This window comes from Gossypium arboreum, chromosome 9 (assembly GCF_025698485.1).
Source record: "Gossypium arboreum isolate Shixiya-1 chromosome 9, ASM2569848v2, whole genome shotgun sequence".
In the NCBI taxonomy this organism is placed as follows: domain Eukaryota; kingdom Viridiplantae; phylum Streptophyta; class Magnoliopsida; order Malvales; family Malvaceae; genus Gossypium; species Gossypium arboreum.
In genome coordinates, this window is record NC_069078.1 from 6,747,476 (window position 1) to 6,761,944 (window position 14,469).

The window sequence follows — 14,469 nt, forward strand, 5'->3', positions numbered from 1 at the left end:
CAATTTTTTATGTATTATATCATTTTTATCCTTAATATATAGATTGGACTCAAGTCATGGAATAGTCACACTTACATAGTCTAATCTCATATTTCTTGATATTATTAGTAGACTATTATAATAAACAAATAAGTGCGATATCTCATATCAACTTATTCAAGTATGACCGTGCATTTCTAGTCTTACTTCATCAAGATGCCAAAGATATTGCTCCCATTATGTAGGAGAGATAAATCTTATCTTGATCAATCATCTCCCACTACATAGATTGCGGCATACCCAGTATTAGTCTTTATAGTAAAACTTATTATGGTAGACATTTGACTGTGTCAAAATATACAACTCATGATGTTGGGACAATGATGATCTCAAGTTTGAGGATCATATACATAGTTATCACTTTGAGTAATGTCGTGACTATTACATAATAATCTAAGAAACATATTTATAGTGGGTCAATCCAATATGTTGTTCTCTAACACATACTCATGTATTGATTTTGACATCCCTATGTCAATGACAACACTTTGTCATTAGTCAACTACACATTAGTCTCAATGCATTATTATTGTTCAAACCTACAATAATACTTGACTAATGACCTTTTAAGAATAATCATATTTTATTAGGACTTTATTACAATTCAATTTATTTATATACACAGAAAAAGAAACTGAAATAATAATGGCAATGCTTTATATTAATAAACAAGGTAAAATAAGTATGTAATGTTGGTCTTTGAGCATACTATAAAATGCTCGTCCAATGACCTTGTCATAAGTGTGTTACACTCATAAGATATCCTTAATCTCTTTGGGATAAATTCGTTCTCTCAATATGATCATATTTATCTCATTGTAATCATTACATCTTCCTTCATGAAAAGTCAATTACTATCAAATAGTAATTAAGTCATTTATCATAAAGGCAAACGACTCGTAGCCACGTTTACTTTTCATTTATCATGTAATATTAATGAGAGGATATCATTTATCAATTTCTTGAGCTATGAATTTCACTATTGTGAATGATACTACATATTGCAAAATTCATATACTCATCGTACCAGCTTTCGATTCCTTATCTATTTAAACTCAAGCTTTTACTTAAATCAAATTATATGCGTAACACCTCCATACATGACCTAATCGCCAAGTCAAGGCATCAGGATGTCACATTTGTTGCCAAAGCAACTACTAAAAATTTTAGATCAATTTATCATATTATTTAATTAATGTATATCATTATCTAATTTTAGTAATAATTGAATTTACGGTAGAACTAATTATGAGTTAAAGGAGCTCTGTAAAGCCCTAAACCAGGCCCAGAAGTTTAGACCGAATCTCGGATGTTACATTGATCACCTAAGTGATTGTAGAAAATTTTACAACACTAGTCATCTTAAATTCCATTATAATCATACCATCTCTTTACGAACCAAAATCATTTACCCATTTAGTCTTCAATCAGAAAAATTTAAGTTAGGTTTAATTCATGAACAAAATAGGATTCACGATATAAATCCAAAAACAAAACTTGTACCACAATGTTTACAAAACCTTACAGTTCAAAAATCGAATAACAAAATAGAAACTGTAAATACACATTGATAATTTTTTTTCATCGAGACTGTCTGAGACCTCTACATACCGAATCCAACGTCAGAATTCAAAAAAGTACCTAAAAGGGGAAACACTAAGGCGGTGAGCTACTCGAGCTCAGTGTGAGTTCGAATCAAGATTAAAAACAAAATCACGGAATTCAAATCAATAGCACAACAGACTTACAGATATTCACTGAGTCAGAAAGAAAACTTGGAACTAAAGTCCCAACAGAACATAACACTCAAGCACACCAAATCACACACAGACAGACATAATACAGTCAGATGGTCTAGCACCCAGAACACACAAATAGATGCATATAAAATGCATTCAAGTAATAAAACCCACCTATCCAGCCAACCCACCTCTCTGTCCCCCGATCACACCCCATTAGAGCTATTTAAGCTCATCCAACCTAAATACACCACATAGGACCTCAAGGGCCCATCCAACCCTACACACTATATATGTGGACTAAGCCACTCAGATATCGATATGAAGCAGAGCTGGCGTATGTATTGTACAGTGCAATGCGGTAATCCGTAGTACAGACATGTTGCAGTTTAAACTGCAAAATCAGATAATAGTACGCAACGAAGCTAATGCACATGCAGTACCGTGTGATAAATCGCTATATGAATATGTTGCAGTAAAACTGCCAGATCAGATCAGAATCACTCTCCCTTCTTTTCGCAATCCCACCCAAAACTTTACTTTATGCAAGTGTATGTATGCAAATGATCTCACAGAAAAGTGACACATTAATAGACAGTCAGACAGAACAGATATGCACACAAACACCCAGTTAACCGAGTTTAGAGTTAAACATCTCACACAACTATTATAATGAACACATAAGCAGCAACCCAAATTAGAGTCCTAACTACCCTTACCAAGGCTCAGCCAAGGGTTCAAGCACACAGATACAATTTTCAGATCAGAAACACACACAAAACCCAAATAAGTGATTCAGGACCACACGGTCGTGTGCCCTAACCGTGTGGAATTGTCCAAGCCGTGCAAGAGGTCAAACGCCTGTGTAAAGAGGGGCACACGCCCGTGTGAAGAGAGGCACTTGGCCGTGTGACTGAGGCACATGCCCGTGTGGACCAAGAACATGGTCGTGGGAACAAGCCGAGTAACTCACTATCCAATTGAGCTAAAATAGAGTACAGGGTAGACACAGCCGCGTAAGGGTCTCATACGCCTGTGTGCCCATTAGACACGACTGTGTGCCCAAAACACACACCTATGTGGGATCCCTAAATCCCCAAATTAGCCACATGGCCATGTGGCCAGGCCATGTGGCACTACATCACTAAAACCTTAATTCCCAAACACATACGCCTGTGTGCCCAGATGACACGGTCGTGTGAAGATCGACAAAAATCCCTAAATAGGCCACACGGCCGTGTTGCACCAAGTTTTGCCTGTAATCCCTAATTCCTGACTCTACAGGGCTATGTGAACTGGCACACACCCGTGTGGCCACAAAACACCCACAATCAGCCTAAAAATCAAGTTTTCCGGTTACGAAAATGACCTCCAATCATGCTGCTTCAAAAACCCACCATAACACACTACATTTCAGAAAATTACGAGCACACGAGCCTAACTTGCCCAATTACCAAACACACAAAAAGATTGCCAAATTTCATAGCAAATCAACAATTTCGTAAATAATATAAAAGGGGTTTCAAATCCCACACCTGATGCACGATCAGAGGCGTCCAAACTTGACTCAACGACAAGGAAATCAAAGGCTCTTCAGAAATCACACACCACTGTTTTCAAAGAGAAACGAAATAAAAAAAAAGAAAAAGAAAAGCCAAGAGCAGAGGAAAGAGGAGAACGTGACTTCAAAAATACAAATAAAGAAATAAAACAAAATAAAAAAATAAAAATCCATCCTAAAAATAAGACTAATATTTATTTTTAAACGTAAAAGAAATCCACTATTTAACAATAGTAAAATATACTACTCAAAATGCCGTTACAAGAACTCGAACCCAGAACCCAATGACAAATTACACCGAACAAACCACCAGACCAGCATGCCCATTCTGACATTATAATGCAAAAACAATACTCAATAGCACACCATTGTCAGACTAGGGTTACAAGGCATTACTGGATATATTAGAACACTTCACATTCATTTCACAAACATCATAGCATCATAGTTAAACATCAACATAAAGTCCCTTTCTTAGGTCAACAAGACCTTAAACATGCATTAGGAATAGGTCGGGACTAAACCGAATGCATTCAAAATTTTTAGAACTTAGTAAAATTTCTCAATTCTATTGAAGTCACACGCCCGTGTAACCAGGCCGTGCCAAAATAGAGTTTACATACTAACTTTTCCCCATGGCCAATAGACACGCCCGTGTGCTATGGCCGTGTGGTTCTTAACTAGCTATTGATTTAAGCCCATGGCCAACAGACACGCCCGTGTGCTATGGCCGTGTGGCACAATGCAAGCTTGGTTTAAGCCAAATTGCCACCCATTTTTGGGTCAACCTACAAGAAGAGAAATAAGCATATATGTACAATCCAATCAACCAATTTCTCATGCTAAAACACATACATTATTCATGCCATAATATTATCAACCATTTACATGCTTATAAACCTTACCTACTCATACTAAAACATAATGTAAGATTATATCAAAAACATCATTCATTCTTATACCATGAACTCACCAAACTTATCTTTTCTATTATCCAACTAAAACATTCCATAATTGTAAATTAACATCACATATCATAAGCCTTTCACAACTATAAGTTCAAACACAAATCAGCCAAATCACATGGCTAAATATATACATCACAAAACATACTCCACAACTACTAGCCTATACATGCCATACTTCAAATATATATACATTTCCAAAAGTACCAAAAATGAGGTTTGATAGTGTGGCGACAATCCTTGACGATCCCCGAGCTTGGTAGCTTCGATATCTGCAAAAATAATTCAAACATACACACAAAGTAAGCTTTCAAAAAGCTTAGTAAGCTCGTACTCAAATCATTAATAGTATATGAACATAAAATAACAACATATGAGTATTTGCACAATTTCAATCCATAAAACCATATCAACTCAATGAAATTCACACACGTAACTTCATCTACCACTTAGGTATCATACATACCTGAATCTTTCCGTACTTGTTCACTTTCGTACTTACCTCTTGTTGAATGTTATAAGACTTTCCAATACTTATTCGTATTTTAAACATCTGCACACTTAGTGCTATAAGATTAGCTGAAGCTAAATATTTTTGCACACTTAGTGCCATCTCAAATAACCGAGATTAAGTTGGTATCGCACACTTAGTGCCTCAAGTAGCCGAAGCTAGTTAAATGCACACTTAGTGTCAAAGCTAGTTTAAATCACACACTTAGTGCCAAAACTTCCGATTCATCATTATATTATCCAATTCAATTATATACAACCCATGTATAATAAAGGCATCAAAACTTACTTACCATCATATTTTAAGTACGAACTTACCTTGTACATCTCGAACGTTTATTCTATAATCTTCGATTTTCCTCGATCTAAATCTGCTCTCCTCTTTTCTTGATCTATAAGTATTCAAAATTAATCATTTTATTCACCAAATAATTCAATTCAGTCTATAAACACATATTTAGGGTAATTTACAAACTAGCCCTCATGTTTTCACATTTCGACACTTTAGTCCTTATTTCATAAAATCAGAAAATACACATAATTTGCATATACACAAACTTGGCCGAATTCTCCTAGTACTCATACTAGTTCACACATTTCATTTATTTCACATTTTAGCTCCTCAAAATAACATTTTTACAAATTAGTCCAATTTACTCAATTTCATCAAAAATTCAAAGACAACATATGTCAATCCAAAACATACCTTCCATAATTTACCATTTAACAACACAAAACTCATGAATTCATCCATGGCATATTTCAAAATCATCTCAAAAATCAGAAATTGAAGCATGGGCTTTGTAGTATACTAAACAACGATAACAAAAACGTATAAATTATCAAAAATCGAACAAAACTCATACCTCAATCAAGGAATACAATGGTCGAACCCTATGTGTTCTTATTCTTTTATTTTATTTGCTATTTTCGGCTATGAAACATGAATAATGGCTTTATTTTATGCATCGTTTTATTTAACTAATATTTATTAAACAAATACCCATTTTACCCTTTATTTAAACATATAAAAATCATTTGAAATAAGGCCATATATTTCCATTAGCTAAGTAAATGGCATAATAACCACATAAGGACCTTTCAATTATAAAGCCAAGTCAAATAAGCACTTTTAACATCTAGCACATAGCTTTTACCTTTTACGCGATTAGGTTCTTTTTGCAAATTAAGCACACAAACAGTTAAATTTTCACACATTTCAATTCACTTATAATAGGCATGAAAAAAAATATAAAAATATTTTTCCAACTTGGAGATGTGGTCCCGAAACCACTATTCCGACTAGGGTCAAAATCGGACTGTTACACAATTGTTCAAATGCCAAATTGTAAAGTTCATAAATATTTTTGAACCGTCATTGCGACGTTGGGGTTTCCACGTCGTGACATGGTAAACTTGCCATCGTGACGTCGTCTCTATTTTCCTACAAGTTCCACACTTCATTTTTATTTGTTTATTTAATGTCATTACTTGAACCGTATTCAGATGTCATAACCATCACTTCATTTTACATATCATCCACTTACATCTATTTCTAATCTCAAGTTCTCATAAAAACATGATATTCAATCAAAAATAGCAAAGTTTATAAAATTAACACAAATATTAAAGTTTTACAAATAAGACCATTGAAGGACTTGCACTTGTAAAATTAGTTTACCCACTTTATATATTTTTCATATTTATTTCTAAATTGTGCCAATCAATTTAATTTTCATAAAAATTTAACAAAGAATTCAATATCACATCAATTAACAATTATTTACTTATTATTTTATCAATTTGTTTAAAACATACTCACCTACAACCATTTCAAAACATTTCAAATTCATCTACTAAATATATACATTCATATTTTTTCCTCCTCCTCCTCTCTATTCCACATCCTTTATGTATATATTTGTTAGAATCTTTAGCTTTTAGTATATAACATGCTTATATGTAACATTATCTATAATTCCACTATTTATTTATGAGTTCATATCAAATCTATCCACTTGAGTCATAGTCACTAAATTATTTATATCTTAAGCTACAGAATTTGAAATTAAGATCTGTTTCATTTTTTGAAACTAGACTCAAATATATTTTTACCATAAAATTTTTAGAATTTATAATATAACCAATAAGTACAGTAAATTCTTCAAATTTTTCCTTATTCTACGCTTGATGACTTTGACCTTTCTTAACTTAAAATTAATTATCTCTTAGTACGGGTTTGGATGATGTTTTCATTTGTTTCTCTTGAAAATAGACTAATTAATAATTTAATCATATAAATTTAAACCCCTAACCATTTTTTTACAATTTTTTATGATTTTCCAAAGTCAGAATTGGGGAACCTGAAATAAATCTGAACTTGTCTCAGAAAAATTCATATATCTCATAATATGAAATTATTTTGCTTAAATAGTTTCTTTTTATGTAAAACTAAGCTCAATAGGCTTTAATATAATACTTTAATTAACCTATAATTCAATTTCTACAATTTTTGGTGAATTTTCAAAGTCAGACTACTGCTGTTGTCCAAAACTGTTTCAGTGAAAAATGTTGATAACCAAGTTTATAGCACCCTTCTTTCATTTCTGTACAATATTTCCCATCACTTCCTCTAATTTCCCTTCACTAACATATTAAGAACATAAAACCTTATATAAGAAAACTCTACTTTAACATCATTTTCATGCTTTTTCAATAATATCAAACTTAAAAATTTATTGAAATTGTGATGTTTTTACCTTGTCTTATTGATTTCAAACTTTAATTTGATTTTCTCTCTCCTCCAACTTCCATTTTCTTGAATCCAAGGTTATTTTCTTGTTCTCTATAGTCTCCTTATCACTTTTCTCTCTTGGTGGTTATGAAAATTTCTTGAAATTCTAGGTGAAAATAGTGGATTTTTGGTAGAAGGACTAAATTGTAAAAACAACAAAGTTTTCTTCTTCTCTCCCTTTCACTCATGTTAGAAAGATGGGAGGTCCTCCTTTTTTTCTCTTTCTCTTTCTCTTTCTCTTTCTCTCCTTTTATACTAGCTATTTATTATAAAATATTAATAAAATATCTTATTAAAATATTAATAAAGTAATATTTATCTAATTAAATAATTATAAAATATCCCCAACATCATCATTGCCTTCTAGAGTTCTCTCTCTTTCTAATTGACCATTTTTCACTTTATGATCTTTTAAAATTCCATCATTGAATCATCACTTAATTTGGTAAAATTACGATTTAGTCCTTCAAAATTCTTCACCTATTCAATTTGGTTCATGCATGCCAATTCCATATCATAGTAAATTGGAATTCCTGGTTTGTATTTCTATAACTCGAACTTAGTTGTTAATTGTTATAATTCAATTTAATGCATATGGTAAGTGTTGAGGTTAGAATTATTGTATTTTACAATTGAAATGAATTGATTTGGTAAGTGATGAATTTATTGAATTTATATTGATTGAATTGAATTGGAATATATATTATGAATATATACGTGTAAATGTGATATTGTGCAAATATGATAATTGGATATTGGTTGTATTTGGAAAGTAAATTGGAACCTTATTAACTATATCGGGCTGAGTCGGATATAAACGGCATGCCATAGGATTGGAAGAGTTCAGGGACTTCTTCGAGTCGATGAGGCACTGGGTGCCAATTTACTTCAGTTTAACTGAAGAGACACTAGGTGTCAATTTATTACTTCAGATTTATTCGATGAGACACTGGGACTTTGAATTATCCGATGATGCATTGTGTGTCAAACTGATGTGTTGGTTGGATCCGTGTATCCGTCTGAGTCTAAGTCGTGTTAATAGTGGTAAACATATAATAAAGTTTTATAATTGATATTGAAATGGCATGGTATGAGAAATGAAATTGATATAGTGAATTGAAAATATAATGCGAAATATGTTGTAAATACATGGAATACATGAGTTATATACTCATGAATTGAATATGGAATGCATAGTGCCCTTGTCTAAATGATATGTGAACAAATTATGGAAAGCTATTATATAGCAAATGATGAAAATTGAGTATGGTATATAATGATGTATTCATGAATTTAGTACTGCATGGTTAATGCCATTGTATGAATAAATATGGTTTTAAATATTCAATTGTGCTTATAATTAATATGTGCATATTATATTGTTTTGTCTTTAAATATTCGAATTATAGAAATACCATTGAGTTTATACCCAGCGTACGGTTTTGCTTTCCTTGTGCAGATTAGGTACTTCAATTTTGATTGTCGATCCATCATCCAATAATAATCCCGAACTCAAATGTGGTGGTGTTTACCTTTTGTGTCGGCATGTCTAAATAATAATTATTTTGTGGATTAAATGTAAATGACGTTATAAGTTTAATATTGGTTTGATATACATATAAATATGTGTTTGTTTTTGAAGTTTTATTATGACATGTTAAATTGATGTTTAAATATTCATAAACTAGGTAAAATGGATTAAATTAGGTATGTTTATAATTTGAATTTGAATGATGTTTTGATAATATAAATTGATGATATAAATGTGGTACCAATGAGGGTACATTGGTTAGGCACCTAGGATGATTATTTTGATATGTTTTGAATGTGTTTGATTGTGTTTTGAACTAGTTAAACGAATGATTTTTTTTAATTGCTTAACATTTATTTAAGGTACATTTTGGCCATATGGTCGTGTGAACCCTACAGCTTTGAAATTTTTTAATATTTTCGAAATGTCTCTGAGTTTCTGAATTAGTTCTGACTTATTTCTAATGCGTATTTTAGGTCTTGAGGGCTCGAATAAGGGACAGTATGTATGAGTTTAATTGGTTTTGACCTGAATATTATATGATATGAAATGTTTGAAATTTATGTTTGTTTGATCAGTAAACTCCGGTAATGCTCCGTAACACGGTTCCGGCAAGGGATACGGGTTGGGGGTGTTACATGTCACACTATGAACGTCACAAGTGAATAAATCCATAAACAGATTCAGGATCCATTATACTTTGGTCCTATTCAATGTACTATCAGTCCAATCAATCACATCTATGTCTTTATCTTTTGAGAGTCATCCACTCTGATATTCAAGATAAAACATCTCGCCAATTGGACTTTATAAGCGACATATTAGTCTTTCAATCGGTTTGCTTATTTTTTATTAGACAAAGGGCATGTTTAGGTTCATCTACTAATACAAGCTGTCTTTCTGTATTACGATTCGGTCATGTAATAACACTTAGTATTAGTTAAATGTTAGATAATTAATGAGCCAATATTTGCATCCATTTTGCTTTGCATGCAAAAACCATTGAGGACAATATACAAAGGGTATTAATGTAATTAATGAATATCTTTATTAAACCAATTTGTGCAAAAGATACAAGTATAAAATACTTTAATGCATTTTTTTAAAAAAATATATTAATAACTATTATATAACTAATAAATGAAACAATCTTAATTTTAACTACTATATATTTTTTGCATACAGTAGTTGTGGAGATCAACAATATAACTTATGAAAATATCAATGAGACATCACATAAAAAAATAACAGTGCAGTTTTCATGCAATGAGTCTAGTCTTTGCAAAAACATTACCATGAAAAACATCAACTTGAAAAATGAAAAGCAAAACGACAAAAACTTCATCGCACTGTCTCAATGCTCATGGCTTGAGAAATGGAAGAGTACATCCAAATGTACATTGTTTGGAGAGACATGTATATGAGTAGATTACATGTTTGATTGATTACCATTGGACAAAACTAAGAGAGCTGATTGTTTTTCATTGGAACAATATATATTCACATATCATCTCCATCACTAATTATTTTTTTTAGCTCAGAGGACCCAACAATGGGATGGAATGCAAATATGATTTTCTTTTAATCTATTATGGCTGAAAAAAGAAAGAAAAAACTTGGGTTTTCTAAGCACAGGTTTTAACAAAAAAATGTAGAAAGAAATTTGGAAATGCGGTGTATCGATCCCCTTACCTCTCGCATGCTAAGCGAGTGCTCTACCATCTGAGCTACATCCCCATGCCCTTGAAACAATATTATAATTTTAGAAGTTATAAAATTAATATGGAAATATGCAGCCCAGTCACAAGTTTATAAAAATCACATATAGTTTGTCAAAGTATAATGGGACTACCTAATCTTAATTTTTATATGCAAATCCATGAGCTTTGTTCACAAATTTGTCAATTTATTTGTAATTTTATTTATAGTTATAATTTAAAATTTTAAAAGATATATATTTAAACTTGATTTTATTAAAGTTCAAAAATAAAAATAAAAATTATCCCTACCTATCATATGTATTACTAGTTTATAATGTCTAATGCGGTACACATGATTTTTTGCGTTTATTTTTTTATTATTTTTAAAATAATATAATTTTATGTACTATAATTAGTTTGTCGTGTTATTTGACCCTTTGAACATAATTAAAAATACTAACATATTTAACAATTCAAATATTATAATAAAAATTAAATAAATAATTATAATAATTTTTCATATTCAAAATACAATATAATTTTACTTCAATTAATTATATTAAGTAAATTTTCATGAAATAACAACTAATAACATAATTAACATATATAAATTATTTGATTATTCAGAAATAGTGCTAATAAAAAATTATAATTGTTATTAAAGCATTTTTACAAACTATAAGAGTTTGAAAGATTGTAAAAACCCTTCACTATTCAAAATTTTCTTTTCTTAATATAGTTAATAAATTGGTCATAAAATAGCTCATACATAATATAATTAATATAAATATAATATATTAGATTAGATTAAATAAACTTATTATTATTAAAAAATTGATTTTAACATTATTAATTACTATCATATATAAAATAAAATCATATTTTTGTATAAAAATTATATTTATTAATTAAAATACTTGGATTTTTTATTATTTTTAATTTATCTAATTATATTCAATTATATTATGTTATTTTTAAAGTAGGATTTTAAAAGATATAACTAAATTAATTAATTTCAAATTAATACACTATTCTATTAATTATATTAATGTTATTATTGTTCTAATATCAATTTAGTAATATAATTCACAATAAAAGGTATTATTGTTAGTATAAAAGTTTATCGAGATTCGTGCTTTTATATATATTATAGATTATAGACAATTATAAATCATATTTTATTATGGATGCTCATAACTTCTAAAGAAATAACCTCCAATGAAGTAATCTTTTAATATAGAAATTCTATCACATACGTATACTTATGGAAACCACGTATTTAGAATGTATATATGCATTTAAGAATAACATATATTAAATAATGAAACGTAATATTTGAAACTAATAATAACGCAAATGCATTATGTACAAAAAAAAGGTTAAATGGTGAGTAAAAGAAAATTTAAATAGGTAAATATATCAAATTAGGAATATTAAATGCACTTCAATTGTTTATTATGATATTGTCATTTTCTTGAGTTGGTATTGAGATGATATTGTCATTTTTATTAAGAATATTAATCCATAATCAAATCTACGATTAATTCAATTTGGGTCCTATTCGGTGTATTGTCAATCCAAACAATGACATCCATATCTCTATCTTTTAAGAGTAAACCACTCTGATACTCAAGACAATATATCTTCTAATTTGGACTTGATAGATGTCATATAGTACTTTAACTGATTTACTTAATTTCGATTTGTCAGACTATGAATCTTTTAAATTACCTACTAATACAAGTTGTATTCTCACGTTACGGTCTGATTATGTAACGCAACTTAGTATTAATTAAACATTAAGTAATCAATGAACAAATATTTACTTACATTTTACTTTATGTGAAAAATTATTTAAAATAAATACAAACAATATTAATGTAAATAATGAATTTTATTTAAATCAACCTATTAAAAAATTGTAAGTATAAATTACGAATGAACTACACTTATAACACTACATCCTAATATAATATTGTTCCAAATTTTTGTTTCCTAAAGAAAATGAAGTTTAGGCTTAGGTTGGTTTAGAGTTAAAATAGATCAGGTATAGTATGGGTTGAGCTAGGTTAGTGATAAACTGGTATACAATTTTATTTATTTATTTATTTTTCTTTTCATCTCAAGTTTCTTTTATATGTTTGTGGGTTTTGAGCTTCATGATTTTGATTAAAGTTTTCATAATCTAACTAGTTAAGTACATAATTTTTGGTTTGATTGGTTGGTTCAATTCGATCGAATAATTTAATAAAAAAATGTATAAAAATAAGAAATATTTAAAAGTTAGAGAAAATTCGTTCAACATATATATTTTTTTAGCTCACTTCAACCATATCAATTTTTGGATTAATCGGTTCAACCCCATCTTCAAACTAGTATCTTGGTCGGTTCTTGATTTGATTAGTTAGTCCAATTCAATTTTGAAAACTCTAGTTTTGACCTATGAAAGAACTTTTTTTTATTCCATTAGGTCAAACAAGTAGACAATAAAATTTGAAAAAAAAAATTAATCGCTAGCTTCTTTACCTCAAGAGGCAAATTTCAAGTCTTGCTAGTCATGCAGACATTATAAAAAAGTAAAAAAGGAAAAAATAAAAATAAATAAAGAGAGAAGTAATGTAAAAGAAAAAAAAGGAGAAGAGGAATTTAAAAATGTTTTTAAAATTTTATATTGACGTGGTGGTCTATTATTAACTAGAACTTTTTAATTGATAAATAATTTGGTGTAAAATAGATAATAGATGAATAGTTTAAGTATCGTTATGGCTTTAAAAAACATTTAGATGCCAAAATAGAAAAAGGGTATAATTTAGATATTAATTTGTTAGTTAAATTTCTTTTAAGGTTTGACTACTGAAGATGCAAATTTGATAAATTCATGTATTAAAAAATAACTTAAAAATAGCGTATAAATAAAATAAAGTAAAAACAGGTTAAAGTTTTCTCCAAATGTATTTCTTTTTAGCGTAAATTGTAAAAATAGTTATCCAATTATTAGCGTGTTTTTGTTTTGATTATTTAGGTTCAAAATTGTTTATTTTAGTCATTAACATTTTTAAATTTAATATTTTGGTCATTCCTACGTGAAATCACTAATTTGACTTTTTTATTGCCATAATAATAAATTTAATTCTCCAATATTTATAGATTTTATCAATTTAATCTTAATTTTAAAAATTCACAAAATTTATCCTTCAACTTTACATATTTTGTCAATTTAGTTTTACTTCTTAAAAACTCAAAATTAAAAATTAAAAATAGACACACTAAAAAATTCATCCGTCAAAGGCTACCATTAATGATTTAATAGAGGAATGACCAAAATATTAAATCTTGATAATGATAATGACTAAAACAAAAATTTAAAATTTGAATGATCAAAACAATACACACTATTAATTGGGTGACTATTTTTATAATTTATTTTTTAATTAGTAAATAGTAGGCTTTAACGATGGGCCTGAATTCATCATTTAAACTAATTTAATTTCTTAATAAATTGTGTTATTATATTTCATCCACTATGCTTCCAACTCATGATTCCTACTTTTACTACACTTCTTCGATTACATATTTATATAGCTATTCTAATTATAATAGGAAAGGGAACGCAAACTCACGTCAATATTA